Source organism: Rutidosis leptorrhynchoides, chromosome 10 (assembly GCF_046630445.1).
Source record: "Rutidosis leptorrhynchoides isolate AG116_Rl617_1_P2 chromosome 10, CSIRO_AGI_Rlap_v1, whole genome shotgun sequence".
NCBI lineage: Eukaryota > Viridiplantae > Streptophyta > Magnoliopsida > Asterales > Asteraceae > Rutidosis > Rutidosis leptorrhynchoides.
Window position 1 is genome coordinate 6,747,575 of NC_092342.1, and position 22,634 is coordinate 6,770,208.

Genomic DNA, 22,634 nt, shown 5'->3' on the forward strand with positions numbered 1-22,634 from the left:
TTGGTTGATCCATTCCGGTCACACTGCTTTCGGAGCTTGAGTGGGATTCCATTTCGGAATCCGAGTGACTTGAACTAATGACGAATTCCATTTTGTACGATTGAATAAAGGATTTTTCGATATGAAATGATTTTCCGGCTATCGGATGGTATTCTAATTACATAGAATATCCATATATATATAGAACAAAAGATTTCGTAGATTACGGAGGAATTTGCGGAATATGTCAGGCAAAGTTTACAGTAATAGATACGATAAGATATGATTTAGCAGATACGCTAAGATATGATTTTTGTCTGTACACTATTTATGCAATCAATGCAGCAAGACCTGTCTAGACTTAAGAATGATAAGTAGGTAATTTTCTACGAATGATAAGTAGATGATTTCTGACACAAAATGATAAGAAAAACTTTTGACATGCAGACACGGTCGAAGTCCAGACTCACTAATGCATCCTAACGACTTATCAGTTAGACACACTAATGCAGACCTGGTTCGCTAAGACCACCGCTCTGATACCACATGTAAAGACCCGTCCTAATCCGTAAGAACGAATACAATAACATATGATTACATCGCGAGGTATTTGACCTCTATATGATACATTTTACAAACATTGCATTCGTTTTAAAAGACAATCTTTCATTACATCGAAAGTTAACAGGCATGCATACTATTTTGTAATATCCACCTATAAATGATCTAATATGTCATTTGCTTAATCATAATCTTTACTGAACTCAACGACTTGAATGCAACGTCTTTTGAAATATGTCATGAATGATTCCAAGTAATATCTTTAAATGAGCAAATGCACAGCAGAAGATTTTTTTAACACCTGAGAATAGACATGCTTTAAAGTGTCAACCAAAAGGTTGGTGAGTTCATTAGTTTATCATAATCATTCATTTCAATAATTTTAATAAACCACAAGAATTTCATTTCCAGTTCTCATAAATATACGTCCCATGCATAGAGACAAAAATCATTCATATGGATTGAACACCTGGTAACCGACATTAACAAGATGCATATAAGAATATCCCCTATCATTCCGGGAAATCCTTCGAACATGATAAAAACGAATTCGAAGTACTAAAGCATCCGGTACTTTGGATGGGGTTCGTTAGGTCCAATAGATCTATCTTTAGGATTCGCATCAATTAGGCGTGCACTAATTCTCAAAATTAGTGATGTTCCCTAATTCTTAGGTTACCAAGCAAAAAGGGGCATATTCGGCTTCGATCATTCAACCATATAATATAGTTTCGATTACTTGTGTCTATTTCGTAAAACATTTATAAAAATTGCGCATGTATTCTCAACCCAAAAATATAAAGGGTAAAAAGACAAATGAAACTCACCATACTGTATTTCGTAGTAAAAATACATATAACGTCATTGAACAAGTGCAAGGTTGGCCTCGGATTCACGAACCTAAATTAATTATATATAATTATATGTTGGTCAATATTTACCTGACAATTTAGGTCAGGTTATAGTGTACCACAACCCTAATGCTCGAGACTATTATGCAAAAGTCAACAAAAGTCAATTTGACTCAAAATAATTTCCAAAAATCTATACATGATTAATATATAGTTTAAATATCGTCGTTTTATATTTTTAAATATTTTTAAAAGATTTATTAGAGTAAATAATATAATTCATTTATTAATAAATAAAATTTTATATTAAAATTTATATAATAAAATATACATTTATATATATTAAGTAATAAAATTTATAGAAGTTCATTTAATATTATAAAGATAATATGATAGGTAATATTAAAGTAATTTATTACACGTAGTAAAATATGTTTGTATCACATATTTATTTGATAAAATAATATCTATAATAATAGTAAGTAAAAGTTGTATTATTTTGTAATAATAATTATTATTATAAAAATATCAATATTTCTAATTACTAAGATGACATTATGATAAAACGATAATTCTAATTATGATAACATTAATATTTACGATACTTTTTAATATTATCTTTAAAATAATAATTCTATTTAAAATGATAATAATAATAATAATAATGATATTTTATATTAACAATGACATTTCTATTAAAATGATAATTTTTGTTAAAATGATAGTTTTAATAATAACGATACTTTTAATAATAATAGTAATGATAAAAATAATAAGAACGATAATTTTATCTAAATCAATATCTTATAATATTTTAATTTCATCATGATACTATTACTCATTATTTCCTAATCATTTTGTTTAATAGCTTTTAATCGTCTTTTATATCGTGTTCATAATAATGATAATAATAGTAATCAAAATAATTAGGTGTTACTAATATTGGTTTTAATTACAATAATATTAATAATGATAATTACTATGACATTATTAACGATAATACTAATAATTATTTTAATGATAATATAATGATAACAATAACAATAACCATTTTTAAATAATGATATATATATATATTAATAATGATAATAATAATAATAATAATAATAATTAGAAAATAATAATAATACTAATTATAACTTTAACGATAATAACGATAGTGATAATAATAAAAATAAATTTTTTAATGATAATACTTTTTATTGATAACAATAATAATAATAATGATAATAATAATAATAATAATAATAATAATAATAATAATAATAATAATAATAATAATAATAATAATAATTAGGTAAAAATTAGAACGACGATAATAACGACGATAATAATAATCATTTTTAATAATAATACAAAAATTCAATTGATTATAACTTCTAATTCGTTCATCGAAACCATTCGATATCTAAATGAAAAGTTCTTAATTTTTCGCTAGCTTTTCAACGACATGCATATCTTATACCCTATCTCAACCGCATAGGTAACTAATTTAAGATTCAACATGACCTATCTAAGGGCAATATCAAAAGTATAAGCATGCATAATCCTATATCCTCGAGCACTAGTCAGGGATACACCATTAGTATGGCAAAATTAAATTATGAGTGCTTACGTATCAATAATGAGATTCAATATTGCAGGAAAGGTACATAGACGCAACGGAGACGATAAACACTAGGTTGACCTCATGAGCATACCCTCGACCCATACCCATAACCTCCATAGCTATAGCCCATAATTTCCTTAGCTTTATCCCTCTCTTAAAAATCTGTTTTGAATATAATGCACTCATAACCTCGTCGTAGTATTTTATGTAAAATACTAATAATAATAATAATACTAATACTACTAATAATAAGTTTAATCTTTATAATCTTAATAATCATAATATAATATAAATATATATATAACGAGAGAGATAGAAGAATAGATTGAATTCCCTTTGAACTAATTCACGTTCAAGCTTTTTAGACTTAAACTGAAAACACTAGCTCCGAAAATTGCGATATGATTGTGTAAAAATGGTCCATGATTGTAGAGACCCCAACTACAGCTCATTTATCCACTTCGTTTATCTTTGCCGACAAATTACATGTAACATATGTTATGGTTATATATTATTTAATATATATATAATATATTTAATCTTTAGAATTAATTAAATATTATATTATATTCTCGTGCATAGTTAATTTGTAATTTTAGTTCCAATGAGTCGAATGTTGTCACCCGACTTATGTACCACTTTCAATTTTTCGAACGCACTTTCGTACGTTTAGATAACTAGCCTTTTACGTTACGCGACGTGTACCCTTATTAATAATTTGACTTATTCATCAATAAATTACCTTATAAAAAATGTAATTTATAAAATTGAGCGTCGTGGTCATTTGCTTCTATAAATCAGTGACTCGTTGTTTATCAAAATATATTATTTTAAATCATAACGTTTTATGACTAAGTTAAAATATATATATTTTTATATTTTCATTTCGAAATATAAATTTGGGACAATATATAATATATAGTTTTTCAAAACTAATAATATTCAAATTTATATATCTTGAAATCGTTTAAGTAATAAGAAATATTATTCCGTAACATTTGTATTTTTAAAGTTTAAAATTGATATACTTTATTTATATAAAAAAATGTTTACAGAGACATTTTAATATTCCAAATCATTTTATTACAAAGGTTATAATAGTAGAAGTTGTTATGTCATAAGACGTTCTTAAAAAGTCTATTATATCGAAATGACGTTTTCGTTTATGAACGTAAAATCATATATGAATCATATCAGGTTTCAAGGTTTTAACTTCTAGTTTAACCATGCCTCATAGGATTAACTCTAAAGAAAAAATCAAACGTAAGAAATCATCTTAATGTAAAATATCGATCTATTTAACTTGTCAATATCTATTTTCTAATTTACCTATATTTCCCAATTTCACTTTCACAATACCTAATATGAAGGTTAATTAATTTATCTTATCAAAAGTCACGAGGCAATTATTGTAAGGCATGTATTGGAAATTAACAGAAATTTCCACCAATCTGACTTGCTCTCGCTACTTGACACTTTGTCCTTACTCGAAGATCACTTTACCATTTATTCTGAATATCGTTAAAAATGAAAGGTTTTCTAAATCAAAGTGGACCTCTTAACAGAGACTCGTAATCATCATTCAATGTATCTGATAAATCAATCATTTGATATCATCTTCTAATTCCATCGATAATTATATTTTGAAATAAATACGTTTATGTAAAGTATTATATATCTAATACTTTGTTAATGTTTTCAAGCTATAATATATACACATATACATATATATTCATATCCATTTATCTAATGGTTCGTGAATCGTCGAAATTTGGTCGAGGTTAAATGAATGTATGAACACAGTTTAAGATTCTTGAATTTTAAGTTAACAAACTTTGCTTATTCTGTCGGAAACATATAAAGATTAAAGTTTAAATTTGTTCGAAAATATCCGGGTCGTCACATTATATATATACAGACATACTCGAAGATTTGAGAAGTAGAGAAACTAGAAAAACACAACTGAAGCAACGTAGTCAAAGCACATTAGGCCCAAAAGCAACAATCGAAGACAAAAAAAAAAAAATCGAAGTCTACAAGCATTCTAGGAAAGCCGAAAGGACCTTTATTAACAAATAGTTAATATTACTCCGTATTTATTAGAGTCTAAAGGTCTTTTTTTCATCTCGTTCTGAGTACTTAAATTTTCAAAACCGATCATATATTTTATTTATATATATACTAGGTTTTAGAGTCCGTGTGTTGCATAAGTGTGTAAAGAGTCGTGCAAAAATCGTAACAGATTATATCCTTCAAGTATGTAAATTGCGAAAGTAAATAAAACGTTAGAGTATGTGCTTTGCACACGTGGGTAAAATAATCGTATAAAATTAATTAGTTTTTTTTGAACAATTATTCTTTTGAGTGTAAAAAGTTGTGGTATTGACGAAGTTTAAAAGTTATTTTGAGTTTAAGAACCCGTGGTGTTGACAATTTTTTGAATTCTTTTGAGTTTAAGAACCCGTGATGTTGACAAATTTTAAAAGTTCTTTTGAGTTTAAGAGCTCGTGGTGTTGAAAAATTTTAAAAGTGATTTTGAGTGGTTTTAGTAACTTAACGTCTACAATTTTCTTTTTAAAGGTAACAAAATCATATTTATATTGTAATACTTATTCAGACAAATCATATTTAGTATCTTAATGCAATTGATATCACGAGCTGGTCAAAAACCATGTAAAAAAATATAATTTGGTGTTTATATTGGTATTTAAATAGCGTACTAAATAATAATAATAATTACATACATACATACATACATACATACATACATACATACATACATACATACATACATACATATATATATATATATATATATATATATATATATATATATATATATACTAGGAAGTTCTCTTGCCGTGCATTATGCACGGCCCAAACTGAATAAAGATAAGATGAATAGTTTAATAGCTATGTAAACATGACCACTATAACGTTAATACATTTAAAAGATCGATGGTTCTTTATGTCCAATATGTATGAACTTTATTATCATACCCTTTAAAGTAGGAAAACCAACTATGCGTACAGAAGTTGTCGCGTAGAAGCAACGTATGCTAAAAACGATGTGCTCTATATGTTCTGACTCCTAACACAACAACCAAATTACAGATTTCAGCAATCCCATGATTGCACATATCCAGCAACAAACATCCATGCAATCCTAGCCTATGCCTTGTAATCACTTTCTTTTTCAAATCAAACCTCTAATTGCTAACACAATTTTACATCGATCATGGTCGAGTACTGGTCCCAAATCATTTCATACATTATAGTTAAAGTGTACAAAATAGTTAATGACACACCATGAGCTGAGCAGATGATAAAATAGACAAATCATAAACTTACAGCATCTACATAAAAAGCACCGATATAACATTTGAGTTAAAATACATAGTGAAATGTCCCGTTCTTATTGATTAAAAACGTTCCATATTAATTGATTTCGTTGCGAGGTTTTGACCTCTATATGAGACGTTTTTCAAAGACTGCATTCATTTTAAAAACAAACCATAACCTTTATTTCATCAATAAAGGTTTAAAAAGCTTTACGTAGATTAGCAAATAATGATAATCTAAAATATCCTGTTTACACACGACTATTACATAATGGTTTACAATACAAATATGTTACAACAAAATAAGTTTCTTGAATGCAGTTTTTACACAATATCATACAAGCATGGACTCCAAATCTTGTCCTTATTTAAGTATGCGACAGCGGAAGCTCTTAATAATCACCTGAGAATAAACATGCTTAAAACGTCATCAAAAAATGTTAGGTGAGTTATAGGTTTAACCTATATATATCAAATCGTAACAATAGACCACAAGATTTCATATTTCAATATACATCCCATAAATAGAGATAAAAATCATTCATATGGTGAACACCTGGTAACCGACATTAACAAGATGCATATATAAGAATATCCCCATCATTCCGGGACACCCTTCGGATATGATATAAATTTCGAAGTACTAAAGCATCCGGTACTTTGGATGGGGTTTGTTAGGCCCAATAGATCTATCTTTAGGATTCGCGTCAATTAGGGTGTTTGTTCCCTAATTCTTAGATTACCAGACTTAATAAAAAGGGGCATATTCGATTTCGATAATTCAATCATAGAATGTAGTTTCACGTACTTGTGTCTATTTTGTAAATCATTTATAAAACCTGCATGTATTCTCATCCCAAAAATATTAGATTTTAAAAGTGGGACTATAACTCACTTTCACAGATTTTTACTTCGTCAGAAAGTAAGACTTGGCCACTGGTCGATTCACGAACCTATAACAAATATGTACATATATATCAAAGTATGTTCAAAATATATTTACAACACTTTTAATACATTTTGATGTTTTAAGTTTATTAAGTCAGCTGTCCTAGTTAGTAACCTACAACTAGTTGTCCACAGTTAGATATACAGAAATAAATCGATATATATTATCTTGAATCAATCCACGACCCAGTGTATACAAGTCTCAGGCTAGATCACAACTCAAAGTATATATATTTTTGGAATCAACCTCAACCCTGTATAGCTAACTCCAACATTACTGCATATAGAGTGTCTATGGTTGTTCCAAATAATATATATACATGGGTCGATATGATATGTCAAAACATTTGCATACGTGTCTATGGTATCCCAAGATTACATAATATATTAGAATACATGTATAATACAATATAAGTTAGCTAGGATATGATTTGTATAGAATTGTTAATATTTCCCGTAGCTACAAAAATAAAAAATATCCAATCTTGTTTTACCCATAACTTCTTCATTTTAAATCCGTTTTGAGTGAATCAAATTGCTATGGTTTCATATTGAACTCTATTTTATGAATCTAAACAGAAAAAGTATAGGTTTATAATCGTAAATATAAGTTACAAGTCGTTTTTATAAGAGGTAGTCATTTCAGTCGAAAGAACGACGTCTTGATGACCATTTTAAAAAATATACTTCCACTTTGAGTTTAACCATGATTTTTGGATATAGTTTCATGTTCATAAGAAAAATCATTTTCCCAGAAGAACAACTTTTAAATCAAAGTTTATCATAGTTTTTAATTATCAAACCCAAAACAGTTCGCGGTGTTACTACGACGGCGTATGTCCAGTTTTACGGTGTTTTTCGTGTTTCCAAGTTTTAAATCATTAAGTTAGCATATCATATAGATATAGAACATGTGTTTAGTTGATTTTAAAAGTCAAGTTAGAAGGATTAACTTTTGTTTGCGAGCAAGTTTAGAATTAACTAAACTATGTTCTAGTGATTTCAAGTTTAAACCTTCGAATAAGATAGCTTTATATGTATGAATCGAATGATGTTATTAACATCATTACTACCTCAAGTTTTGTGAATAAACCTACTGGAAAAGAGACAAATGGATCTAGCTTCAAAGGATCTTGGATGGCTTGAAAGTTCTTGAAGTAGAATCATGACACGAAAACAAGTTCAAGTAAGATTTCCACTCGAAATAAGATTGTTATAGTTATAGAAATTGAATCAAAGTTTGAATATGAGTATTACCTTATATTAGAAAGATATCTTACTGTAAATAAGAAAGATTTCTTGAGGTTAGATGATCACTCTACAAGATTGGAAGTAAGCTAGCAAACTTGGAAGTATTCTTGATTTTATGAAACTAGAACTTGTAGAATTTATGAAGAACACTTAGAAATTGAAGATAGAACTTGAGAGAGATCACTTAGATGAAGAAAATTGAAGAATGAAAGTGTTTGTAGGTGTTTTTGGTCGTTGGTATATGGATTAGATATAAAGGATGTGTAATTTTGTTTTCATGTAAATAAGTCATGAATGATTACTCATATTTTTGTAATTTTATGAGATATTTCATGCTAGTTGCCAAATGATGGTTCCCACATGTGTTAGGTGACTCACATGGGCTGCTAAGAGCTGATCATTGGAGTGTATATACCAATAGTACATACATCTAAAAGCTGTGTATTGTACGAGCACGAATACGGGTGCATACGAGTAGAATTGTTGATGAAACTGAACGAGGATGTAATTGTAAGCATTTTTGTTAAGTAGAAGTATTTTGATAATTTTCTTGAAGTCTTTCAAAAGTGTATGAATACATATTAAAACACTACATGTATATACATTTTAACTGAGTCGTTAAGTCATCGTTAGTCGTTACATGTAAGTGTTGTTTTGAAACTTTTAGGTTAACGATCTTGTTAAATGTTGTTAACCCAATGTTTATAATATCAAATGAGATTTTAAATTATTATATTATCATGATATTATGATGTACGAATATCTCTTAATATGATATATATATAGATACATTAAATATCGTTACAACGATAATCGTTACATATATGTCTCGTTTCAAAATCATTAAGTTAGTAGTCTTGTTTTTACATATGTAGTTCATTGTTAATATACTTAATGATATGTTTACTTATCATAATATCATGTTAACTATATATATAACCATATATATGTCATCATATAGTTTTTACAAGTTTTAACGTTCGTGAATCACCGGTCAACTTGGGTGGTCAATTGTCTATATGAAACCTATTTCAATTAATCAAGTCTTAACAAGTTTGATTGTTTAACATGTTGGAAACACTTAATCATGTAAATAACAATTTCATTTAATATATATATAAACATGGAAAAGTTCGGGTCACTACAGTACCTACCCGTTTAATAAATTTCGTCCCGAAATTTTAAGAAGTTGGAGGTGTTGACGTATCTTCTGGAAATAAATGCGGGTATTTCTTCTTCATATGATCTTCTCATTCCCAGGTGAACTCGGGTCCTCTACGAGCATTTCATCGAACCTTAACAATTGGTATCTTGTTTTGCTTAAGTCTTTTAACCTCACGATCCATTATTTCGACGGGTTCTTCGATGAATTGAAGTTTTTCATTGATTTGGATTTTGTCCAATGGAATAGTGAGATCTTCTTTAGCAAAATATTTCTTCAAATTCGAGACGTGAAAAGTGTTATGTACAGCCGCGAGTTGTTGAGGTAACTCAAGTCGGTAAGCTACTGGTCCGACACGATCAATAATCTTGAATGGTCCAATATACCTTGGATTTAATTTCCCTCGTTTACCAAATCGAACAACGCCTTTCCAAGGTGCAACTTTAAGCATGACCATCTCTCCAATTTCAAATTCTATATCTTTTCTTTTAATGTCAGCGTAGCTCTTTTGTCGACTTTGGGAGGTTTTCAACCGTTGTTGAATTTGGATGATCTTCTTGGTAGTTTCTTGTATTATCTCCGGACCCGTAATCTGTCTATCCCCCACTTCACTCCAATAAATCGGAGACCTGCACTTTCTACCATAAAGTGCTTCAAATTGCGCCATCTCAATGCTTGAATGGTAGCTGTTGTTGTAGGAAAATTCTGCTAACGATAGATGTCGATCCCAACTGTTTCCGAAATCAATAACACATGCTCGTAGCATGTCTTCAAGCAGTTGTATCGTCCTTTCGCTCTGCCCATCAGTTTGTGGATGATAGGCAGTACTCATGTCTAGACGAGTTTCTAATGCTTGCTGTAATGTCTGCCAGAATCTTGAAATAAATCTGCCATCCCTATCAGAGATAATAGAGATTGGTATTCCATGTATGGAGACGACTTCCTTCAAATACAGTCGTGCTAACTTCTCTATCTTGTCATCTTCTTTTATTGGCAGGAAGTGTGCTGATTTGGTGAGACGATCAACTATTACCTAAATAATATCAAAACCACTTGCAGTCCTTGGCAATTTAGTGATGAAATCCATGGTAATGTTTTCCCATTTCCATTCCGGAATTTCGGGTTGTTGAAGTAGACCTGATGGTTTCTGATGCTCAGCTTTGACCTTAGAACACGTCAAACATTCTCCTACGTATTTAGCAACATCGGCTTTCATACCCGGCCACCAAAAATGTTTCTTGAGATCCTTGTACATCTTCCCCGTTCCAGGATGTATTGAGTATCTGGTTTTATGAGCTTCTCTAAGTACCATTTCTCTCATATCTCTAAATTTTGTTACCCAAATCCTTTCAGCCCTATACCGGGTTCTGTCTTCCCGAATATTAAGATGCTTCTCCGATCCTTTGGGTATTTCATCCTTTAAATTTCCCTCTTTTAAAACTCCTTGTTGCGCCTCCTTTATTTGAGTAGTAAGGTTATTGTGAATCATTATATTCATAGATTTTACTCGAATGGGTTCTCTGTCCTTCCTGCTCAAGGCGTCGGCTACCACATTTGCCTTCCCCGGGTGGTAACGAATCTCAAAGTCGTAATCATTCAACAATTCAATCTACCTACGCTGCCTCATATTCAGTTGTTTCTGATTAAATATGTGTTGAAGACTTTTGTGGTCGGTATATATAATACTTTTGACCCCATATAAGTAGTGCCTCCAAGTCTTTAATGCAAAAACAACTGCGCCTAATTCCAAATCATGCGTCGTATAATTTTGTTCGTGAATCTTCAATTGTCTTGACACATAAGCAATCACATTCGTTCGTTGCATTAATACACAACCAAGACCTTGCTTTGATGCGTCACAATAAATCACAAAATCATCATTCCCTTCAGGCAATGGCAATATAGGTGCCGTAGTTAGCTTTTTCTTCAATAACTGAAATGCTTTCTCTTGTTCATCCTTCCATTCAAATTTCTTCCCTTTATGCGTTAATGCAGTCAAGGGTTTTGCTATTCTGGAAAAGTCTTGGATGAACCTTCTGTAGTAACCAGCTAGTCCTAAAAACTGGCGTATGTGTTTTGGAGTTTTCGGGGTTTCCCACTTTTCAAAAGTTTCTATCTTTGCCGGATCCACCTTGATACCTTCTTTGTTCACTATGTGACCAAGGAATTGAACTTCTTCCAACCAAAATGCACACTTTGAAAATTTAGCGTACAATTCTTCCTTCCTCAATACTTCTAACACCTTTCTCAAATGTTCACCATGTTCTTGGTCATTCTTTGAGTAAATAAGTATGTCATCAATGAAAACAATGACAACTTGTCAAGGTATGGTCCACACACTCGGTTCATAAGGTCCATGAACACAGCTGGTGCATTAGTTAAACTAAACGGCATGACCATAAACTCGTAATGACCGTAACGTGTTCTGAAAGCAGTCTTTGGAATATCATCTTCTTTCACCCGCATTTGATGATACCCGGAACGTAAGTCAATCTTTGAATAAACAGACGAGCCTTGTAGTTGATCAAATAAGTTGTCGATTCGAGGTAGTGGGTAGCGGTTCTTGATGGTAAGTTTGTTCAACTCTCGGTAGTCGATACACAACCTGAATGTATCATCTTTCTTCTTGACAAGCAAAACAGGAGCTCCCCACGGTGATGTGCTTGGTCGAATGAAACCACGCTCTAAAAGTTCTTGTAATTGGCTTTGCAGTTCTTTCATCTCGCTGGGTGCGAGTCTGTAAGGAGCACGAGCTATTGGTGCAGCTCCTGGTACAAGATCTATTTGAAATTCAACGGATCGATGTGGGGGTAATCCCGGTAATTCTTTCGGAAATACATCGGGAAATTCTTTTGCGACGGGAACATCATTGATGTTCTTTTCTTCAGTTTGTACTTTCTCGACGTGTGCTAGAACAGCATAGCATCCTTTTCTTATTAGTTTTTGTGCCTTCAAATTACTAATAAGATGTAGCTTCGTGTTGCCCTTTTCTCCGTACACCATCAAGGGTTTTCCTTTTTCTCGTATAATGCGAATTGCATTTTTGTAACAAACGATCTCTGCTTTCACTTCTTTCAACCAGTCTATACCGATTATCACATCAAAACTCCCTAACTCTACTGGTATCAAGTCAATCTTAAATGTTTCGCTAACCAGTTTAATTTCTCGATTCCGACATATATTATCTGCTGAAATTAATTTACCATTTGCTAATTCGAGTAAAAATTTACTATCCAAAGGCATCAATGGACAACTTAATTTAGCACAAAAATCTCTACTCATATAGCTTCTATCCGCACCCGAATCAAATAAAACGTAAGCAGATTTATTGTCAATAAGAAACGTACCCGTAACAAGCTCCGGGTCTTCCTGTGCCTCTGCCGCATTAATATTGAAAACTCTTCCGCGGCCTTGTCCATTCGTGTTCTCCTGGTTCGGGCAATTTCTAATAATGTGGCCCGGTTTTCCACATTTATAACAAACTACATTGGCATAACTTGCTCCGACACTACTTGCTCCGCCATTACTCGTTCCGACACCATTTGTTCCTTTCGTTCTGTTAACCCCTGGTCCGTAGACCTCACACTTCGCCGCGCTATGACCATTTCTTTTACACTTGTTGCAAAATTTGGTGCAGAACCCCGAGTGATACTTTTCACACCTTTGGCATAGCTGCTTCTGATTATTATTGTTGTTGTTGTTGTTGTTGTTGTTGTTGTTGTTGAGGTTGTTATTGTTGTTAGAATGATTGTTGTAGTTGTTGTTGTTGTTGTTTTTCCGTTTGTTGTAGTTGCGATTGATGTTGCGATTGTTGGGATAGTTGTTGTTGTTTTGGTGACTCTTATCACCGTTTTCCTCCCACTTTCTTTTGACAAGCTTCACGTTGGCCTCTTCGGCCGCATGTTCTTTAATTTTTCCCTCAATCTGGTTCACTAGTTTGTGAGCCATTCTACATGCCTTTTGTATGGAGGCAGGCTCGTGTGAACTTATATCTTCTTGGATTCTCTCCGGTAACCCTTTCACAAACACGTCGATCTTCTCTTCCTCATCTTCGAACGCTCTCGGACACAATAGGCACAATTCTGTGAATCGTCTTTCGTACGAAGTAATATCGAATCCCTGTGTTCGTAACCCTCTAAGTTCTGACTTGAGCTTATTGACCTCAGTTCTAGGACGGTACTTCTCGTTCATCAAGTGCTTGAATGCTGACCACGGTAGCGCGTAAGCAGCATCTTGTCCCACTTGCTCTAGATAGGTATTCCACCATGTTAACGCAATACCTGTGAAGGTATGTGTAGCGTACTTCACTTTGTCTCCTTCAGCACACTTACTTATGGCAAAGACCGATTCAACTTTTTCGGTCCACCGTTTCAATCCGATTAGTCCTTCGGTCCCATCAAATTCTGAAGGTTTGCAGGTAGTGAATTCCTTGTAGGAGCATCCTACACGATTTCTTGTGCCGTTAGCTGTATTGCTAGATTCAGAGTTATTGTTGGTATGTAGCGTGGCATGTACTGCGGCTATGTTTGAAGCAAAAAAGGCACGAAATTCCTCTTCGCTCATATTCAAGGTGTGTCGAGTAGTTGGTGCCATTTCCTTCAAAATAGTCAAATGAAATGAGTTAATCATATAGAATATCAAGAGTAGTCAATAGTATTTCGTAGCGTAATATGAACTTATTTATAAAAGCTCTTTCTTCATATTAGCGTTTTATACTCTTTAATTCGGGTAGTACCTACCCGTTAAGTTCATACTTGGTAGCTAACATACCATTTCAACTACTACAATTCTATATGAAAAACTAATCACAAAAAAAAAATATATCATATTCAAACTTTTATACAATAACTTGCAAACTTACAATACCGCTATTTTACATATAGCATAAAATATAGCACATAAAACTTTGATACAAAGTAGTTGCGAAGATAATTCTAGTTAATAAATAAGGCGTTCAGCAAAGACAATAAAGACACGTAATTCATACGTCCAGAAACAAGTCATGCATTCTGGTTTTACTAATACCACTTCCCATCCTTGGTTTTGTGGAACATAACCGTTGTGACCGATAGTAAGAAAATGTGTTGTAACGTCGTCAAAAGGATGAAGGTTACGTAATGACCAACAGTCTCGTAATAACCTAAAAACCTCATTTCTTACCCCAATTACCGACTCCGTCACTTGTGGGAACGTTTTGTTTAATAGTTGTAGCCCGATGTTCTTGTTCTCACTTTGGTGAGAAGCGAACATTACTAACCTGTAAGCATAACATGCTTCTTTATGTTGCATGTTAGCCGCTTTTTCTAAATCACGAAGTCCTATATTCGGATATATTGAGTCAAAATAATTTCTTAACCCGTTGCGTAAAATAGCATTTGGGTTCCCCGCAATATATGCGTTAAAGTAAACACATCATAACTTATGGATTTCCCAATGTGATATCCCCCATCTTTCGAACGAAAGCCTTTTATAAACCAAGGCATTCTTGGAACGTTCTTCGAATGTCTTACAAACTGATCTCGCCTTAAATAGTTGTGCCGAGGAATTCTGACCGACTCTAGACAAGATTTCATCAATCATGTCTCCGGGTAGGTCTCTTAAAATATTGGGTTGTCTATCCATTTTGTGTTTTTATACTGTAAAATAGACAAGAGTTAGATTCATAAAAAAATACTTATTAATACAAGCAATTTTGACATATATCATAAAGCATAAGCACACTATATTACATATATTACACCACACGAATACAACTATCTTATTCCAACTCGCTCGTTTCTTCTTCTTCGATTTTGGTTCGTTTTGCCAAGTTTCTAGGGATATATGATGTTCCTCTAATACGAGCCGTCGTTTTCCACATTGGTTTAGAAAAACCTGGTGGTTTAGAGGTTCCCGGGCTATTGTCACAACTTAAGAAATACGGGTGTTGACGATACATATAAAGTTCATCGGGTTTGGAATCAAATTTCTCTATTTTTATGCCCTTTCCCTTATTGTTCTCTTTTGCCTTATTAAATTGTGTTGGGGTAATTTCTATAACATCATCGGAATCCTTGTCGGGATCCGATTCATCGGAGAATTGGTAATCCTCCCAATACTTTGATTTCTTGGTGGAAACACCGTTGACCATAATTAACTTTGGTCGGTTGGTTGAGGATTTTCTTCTACTTAACCATTTTATTATTTCCCCCACTGGTTCTATTTCTTCTTCCGGTTCCGATTCTTCTTCCGGTTCCGATTCTTCTTTCGGTTCCGACTCTTCTTCCGGTTCCTCTTCGGGAACTTGTGAATCAGTCCACGAATCATTCCAATTTACATTTGACTCTTCATTATTATTAGGTGAGTCAATGAGACTTGTTCTAGAGGTAGACATCTATCACATAATATCAAACGCGTTAAGAGATTAATATATCACATAATATTTACATGTTAATAATATATAGTTTTCAACAAAAATGTTAAGCAATCATTTTTAAAGAAAACACGGTCGCAGTCCAGACTCAATAATGCATCCTAACAAACTCGATAAGACACACTAATGCAAATTTTCTGGTTCTCTAAGACCAATGCTCGGATACCAACTGAAATGTCCCGTTCTTATTGATTAAAAACGTTCCATATTAATTGATTTCGTTGCGAGGTTTTGACCTCTATATGAAATGTTTTTCAAAGACTGCATTCATTTTAAAAACAAACCATAACCTTTATTTCATCAATAAAGGTTTAAAAAGCTTTACGTAGATTATCAAATAATGATAATCTAAAATATCCTGTTTACACACGACTATTACATAATGGTTTACAATACAAATATGTTACAACGAAATAAGTTTCTTGAATGCAGTTTTTACACAATATCATACAAGCATGGACTCCAAATCTTGTCCTTATTTAAGTATGCGACAGCGGAAGCTCTTAATAATCACCTGAGAATAAACATGCTTAAAACGTCAACAAAAAATGTTGTTGAGTTATAGGTTTAACCTATATATATCAAATCGAAACAATAGACCACAAGATTTCATATTTCAATATACATCCCATACACAGAGATAAAAATCATTCATATGGTGAACATCTGGTAACTGACATTAACAAGATGCATATATAAGAATATCCCCATCATTCCGGGACACCCTTAGGATATGATATAAATTTTGAAGTACTAAAGCATCCAGTACTTTGGATGGGGTTTGTTAGGCCCAATAGATCTATCTTTAGGATTCGCGTCAATTAGGTTGTCTGTTCCCTAATTCTTAGATTACCAGACTTAATAAAAAGGGGCATATTCGATTTCGATAATTCAACCATAGAATGTAGTTTCACGTACTTGTGTCTATTTTGTAAATCATTAAGCTGCATGTATTCTCATCCCAAAAATATTAGATTTTAAAAGTGGGACTATAACTCACTTTCACATATTTTTACTTCGTCGGGAAGTAAGACTTGGCCACTGGTCGATTCACGAACCTATAACAAATATGTACATATATATCAAAGTATGTTCAAAATATATTTACAACACTTTTAATACGTTTTGATGTTTTAAGTTTATTAAGTCAGCTGTCCTCGTTAGTAACCTACAACTAGTTGTCCACAGTTAGATGTACAGAAATAAATCGATATATATATTATCTTGAATCAATCCACGACCCAGTGTATACACGTCTCAGGCTAGATCACAACTCAAAGTATATATATTTTTGGAATCAACCTCAACCCTGTATAGCTAACTACAACATTACTGCATATAGAGTGTCTATGGTTGTTCCAAATAATATATATACATGGGTCGATATGATATGTCAAAATATTTGCATTCGTGTCTATGGTATCCCAAGATTACATAATATATTAGAATACATGTATAATACAATATAAGTTAGCTAGGATAAGATTTGTATAGAATTGTTAATATTAGAACGACGTCTTGATGACCATTTTGAAAAACATACTTCCACTTTGAGTTTAACCATGATTTTTGGATATAGTTTCATGTTCATAAGAAAAATCATTTTCCCAGAAGAACAACTTTTAAATCAAAGTTTATCATAGTTTTTAATTATCAAACCCAAAACAGCCCGCGGTGTTACTACGACGGCGTATGTCCAGTTTTACGGTGTTTTTCGTGTTTCCAGGTTTTAAATAATTAAGTTAGCATATCATATAGATATAGAATATGTGTTTAGTTGATTTTAAAAGTCAAGTTAGAAGGATTAACTTTTGTTTGCGAACAAGTTTAGAATTAACTAAACTATATTCTAGTGATTTCAAGTTTAAACCTTCGAATAAGATAGCTTTATATGTATGAATCGAATGATGTTATGAACATCATTACTCCCTCAAGTTTTGTGAATAAACCTACTGGAAAAGAGACAAATGGATCTAGCTTCAAAGGATCTTAGATGGCTTGAAAGTTCTTGAAGTAGAATCATGACACGAAAACAAGTTCAAGTAAGATTTCCACTCGAAATAAGATTGTTATAGTTATAGAAATTGAATCAAAGTTTGAATATGAGTATTACCTTATATTAGAAAGATATCTTACTGTAAATAAGAAAGATTTCTTGAGGTTGGATGATCACTCTACAAGATTGGAAGTAAGCTAGCAAACTTGGAAGTATTCTTGATTTTATGAAACTAGAACTTGTAGAATTTATGAAGAACACTTAGAACTTGAAGATAGAACTTGAGAGAGATCACTTAGATGAAGAAAATTTAAGAATGAAAGTGTTTGTAGGTGTTTTTGGTCGTTGGTATATGGATTAGATATAAAGGATGTGTAATTTTGTTTTCATGTAAATAAGTCATGAATGATTACTCATATTTTTGTAATTTTATGAGATATTTCATGCTAGTTGCCAAATGATGGTTCCCACATGTGTTAGGTGACTCACATGGGCTGCTAAGAGCTGATCATTGGAGTGTATATACCAATAGTAAATACATCTAAAAGCTGTGTATTGTACGAGTACGAATACGGGTGCATACGAGTAGAATTGTTGATGAAACTGAATGAGGATGTAATTGTAAGCATTTTTGTTAAGTAGAAGTATTTTGATAAGTGTCTTGAAGTCTTTCAAAAGTTTATGAATACATATTAAAACACTACATGTATATACATTTTAACTGAGTCGTTAAGTCATCGTTAGTCGTTACATGTAAGTGTTGTTTTGAAACCTTTAGGTTAACGATCTTGTTAAATGTTGTTAACCCAATGTTTATAATATCAAATGAGATTTTAAATTATTATATTATCATGATATTATGATGTACGAATATCTCTTAATATGATATATATACATTAAATGTCGTTACAACGATAATCGTTACATATATGTCTCGTTTCAAAATCATTAAGTTAGTAGTCTTGTTTTTACATATGTAGTTTATTGTTAATATACTTAATGATATGTTTACTTATCATAATATCATGTTAACTATATATATAACCATATATATGTCATCATATAGTTTTTACAAGTTTTAACTTTCGTGAATCACCGGTCAACTTGAGTGGTCAATTGTCTATATGAAACCTATTTCAATTAATCAAGTCTTAACAAGTTTGATTGCTTAACATGTTGGAAACACTTAGTCATGTAAATAACAATTTCATTTAATATATATATAAACATGGAAAAGTTCGGGTCACTACACATAGCTTCCAGAAAACCTATTATTATGTCCCTTAAAATATGAACTCTAAAAATATGTCTTCTTTTATAAATACAACCAATCATGCATATACATGTCATTTATGTTCATCAAGAATGAATCAACTTTTTATTCAAAGCTTGATTATGAAGTAGAACTGGAAACCAACTACTTAACAATATGTTTACTATACAATTGTTGGGGAAAAAAGAGCTAGCTTACAACAGAAAAGTACCCATAGCTTGATTTTCTAACACATCTATATCTTCACATCTCTACTGATAAAAATAAAAAAAAAATGCATGCACAAGTTGCAACCAATTAACTCTGGTAATAACAAGAAACTATCGTGTTACGTATTCTCTCATAGCGCATGGTTCATCTGAATTTAATACATCTTCAACGATTTATATACCTTAACGACACATTATTAGAATCAATAAATCAAACCTGCAACAATGATTACCATAAACCACAGTACACAAATTGGTTTGCAACATCATACCTTTTATCTGTTTAACCACAATAAAGCCTCTTATTGAGTAGATCAGCAGAAACTGGAACAACTCCTCCACGCATTCCTGCCCACTAAACTTTTATCAATTACTTTATACATTACTAAACAAATGATTAATAACTACCGAAATGAAAATACACCACAATAAGTATCCAACAAGAACATCAAGACACGCGTACATAAAAATTACAACCTGTTGCACTTTTTTAAAATGAAGGAACATCTAACAAAATAAATTATACCTACCTTGGCCGACATACCAGCCTGTTCAATAATTCTTCTGAAGTAATTCAAAATGACCGCCAACAAAATCTTCTTATGTCTCACAACAATACACAACTGAATCCAACCAACCAACTTATTCTAAAAAGTAGACTAAATCATCTAGATAAAGTGCTATATGATATTGCAGTATATTCTTTGTAAACATAAATTCCTCAATTATTGCTTCCTTTTTATTTGGGTTGATTATCAATTTTTGCAATAACATAATCATAAAAAGCCTTAGCCGCCAACTTCACCAATCTATGATTAATCGTGATTGTATGTGTTAATAAACATAGATTAACTGAGCCCTACATGAAAAACAGAAGTAGACAGGAAAGTACCTAATTCGTCTTCAATAGTTATAGCACTATCAACTGAGAGAAGAAGAGTAACATAAAAAATGAGTCCAACAACACAAGTAGGCTTAAAAATGTTAGAGATGAGTCGCAAATGAGTTACGCTTGGCACGTCCCTATAACTTGAATCCATAGGGATAGCTACCTGCTTATAAGTGAAGTGTCACACTAATTATCAAGCTTTAAATATTATCGAAGTGTACTTGGATTTTTAAAGGGAAAAAACATCATGAGTTTGAAAATAAGATATTTACATCAATGTTTCATGGAGTGTCATAAATTTTATTCATATCAACATCTTTAATTTATTTGTACATCAAATACAAGTTGGTTCAGATCACATCACATGTACCTATAAATTAATAACGTATATGAATCACATATGAATCCGTAAATATCTAGCACTTAAATCGGAATATTTTAAGTCAAAAGTTTCTAATTAATCAGGAACGATCTATAATACAAAATTAAATACACTGGATATAGCAACCATACGATATCTGACGAGTTTGGAGTCCTATAAATGTGAAAACTCACTCTTTTCATCAGCATATCACTTCTCATTTGAAGAGACATACCGATTAGAGATCTACCACCATTCAAATACAACAAAAATAAAATAATAAACAACCAAATTAATAATAGGGGCATAAGATAAAAAAAAAAATACCTAATTTCGATTTCTGATGATAAGAAAGGAGAGTGTTGCAAAAGTTATGATCAAAGAAAAGCCTAATTGACAGTTTAGAGCGATGTGAAAGACCGACCATAAGGCTAGGTGGCGTGCACTAAGAAGTCTTACGCATACACGGAGTAGCTGTCTGTCAATAAGAGAGGCAAGCCGTGGATTTCAGAGGTCGGTTGAAACAAGTAGCTGGGGGCAGGCGTGCCGATTAAATAAAACGAAGAAGCAGCTGCTGTAAGTTTTGACAGAAGCAAGTGGTGGCAGGGTGGGGAGAAATTTTAGAAAAGCAGGACGTGGGCTAAACAAGTTTTGTTAATGGGAAATGCTTTTTCATAATGGGCTGAAATGGAAATGACGGCCAATCGTGTAAATGAACGTGTCAAACACAGACGCTGCTACAGTAAAAACCACCCTTTCCTTATATATATATATATATATATATATATATATATAACTTTCAACCACAAGCTTCGAAAACTTTTTATTTTTATATACTAGTAAAATGAACCTGTGAAATCACGAGTTTGTTTAAACGAAACAATTTGATGACATGTTTTAGGTATTAACTGAATGTAAATGTTAAAGTTATTTATTTTACTGACCCGTTGACTAAGAAACTTGTCGTTGTTTTTACAAATATATAGAGACATGTATTTTCGCATATGTATACATATGTAACGTAATTAATTTCGTAAAAAAATTCATATTTGAATATTAATAATATAATTATTATAATTATAATTATTATTTTAAAAGTAAATAATAATAATAAAGTTTGCTCAAAGTTGGTATTTATATTTTTAATAATAATAATAATTATTATTATAATAATAATAATTATAAGTAATAATAAATGCCTTTTAAATTTTTTTAGAAAATTACAATTTAGGAGATATAGTATTTCCGTTTATAAAAGATTTCGTATTAATTTTTTTAAATTAATATATAATTATAACATCATTATTATGAAAATTAAAAGGTAATTACCTTAATAATGACATTATTATTTTAGAGCTTTATATGACTATATATATATATATATATATATATATATATATATATATATATATATATATATATATATATATATTAAAACACGTGATAGGCATGTTTCACATGTGGTGGAATAATAGAGTGGTATGGACTCAATTGAAATTGAAAAACAAAAATATAGAAATATAAGTGGGGACAAACATAAAAAGGTCGTACTCCTATTTTATTCTTGAGACCATTCTCAATGGTAAAGCCTTGTGACTGTAACGTAAATTTAGAAAGTGCACTTTTTAATTTGCTAATTGTGATTGTAATGTGAAGTTGCAATAGTATTTTTGGCTTGTTAATTGTGACGTGTTAAAGGTCATGGTGTAAAATTTCCTAATGAAAAAAGTTAAAAAGGGTCCGTATAACACCCCGCCAAATTACCATCTGACGGCGTGTTAATCCAGGTCCC